Genomic DNA, 1021 nt, shown 5'->3' with positions numbered 1-1021 from the left:
GTTTTCATCTTTTGGACTGGAATGCCCCACTATTTCTAGGAACTCTGTTTGGAACAAAAAACTTCCTTGTGGTACATCTAAAATTAGTCATCCTGGTTAGATGAAGGGAAATTTTGTAATGGTTTTTCCCATTCAAATGGTAACTCTCCTGGCGGAGGAGATTAATGATCCTTGAGAGGGTTCAATCGTATGCCAAGTCATAGCGCCAGATCACAGGGTCTTTAATGACATTTCTAGCTCCCTATGTCCTCTAGAATAAAATCATTCATGGATCAAGAAGGTCAATGGTCTTTATTAGAGAACTTCCATAGATCCTTTTTCAAATTTTAGGGAGTTTCTTTTTTCCACTTGGAACCTAAACAAAGTTCTCTTTTATATTGTCTTACCATAAAACAACAGCGAAAAGAAGGTCTTTTGACTGTTTTTATAAGGAAGACTTTTACCCTCGAGAATGTTCTGAATGCTTCTTGGGTTATTATGACTCTCTTCAAATCTGCTTAGATTTCTTTGTTTAATCAATTCACAGAGGCCTCTAGCTAATTTATTTATTACCATCCTAAGTATCAGATAATTGCTTAATTCTCACTGGAACTGTTATCCATTCTGCCCTTGATTGTCTGTATGTCAACTACTATTTTCTATAAGTGGGAATGTTTACTCAACAATTTATATTGAAATTACAGGCAACATTTACTAAGCACATAGTACCTCAGCACAAAACACTTAAGCTACAAAAGGCTTGGATTTCTTGCTTGCTAAGTGAAAGCCTATGAAATGTAACTGAACAGAACTATTCGTAGCAATAAAAAAGGGAGAGAAAGAACCCAAAGAATTGAATGCTATGAGGACACAAAACTGTAAACATACTTGCAACATTCTGCCTAGAGAGCGAATATTTTTGCTTGACCAAATAGGAACATCACTGATCTTTGACAAGGAGATGAAATCAGTGAAGTGGGGGAACGACAGCCTTTTTAACAAATGGTGTTGGCAAAATTGGAAAAATATCTGCAAAAGACTC

The sequence above is a fragment of the Elephantulus edwardii genome, unplaced genomic scaffold, assembly GCF_000299155.1.
Source record: "Elephantulus edwardii isolate Elephantulus edwardi_28Jun2011 unplaced genomic scaffold, EleEdw1.0 scaffold00008, whole genome shotgun sequence".
Lineage (NCBI taxonomy): Eukaryota > Metazoa > Chordata > Mammalia > Macroscelidea > Macroscelididae > Elephantulus > Elephantulus edwardii.
This window is presented reverse-complemented; position numbering follows the sequence as displayed.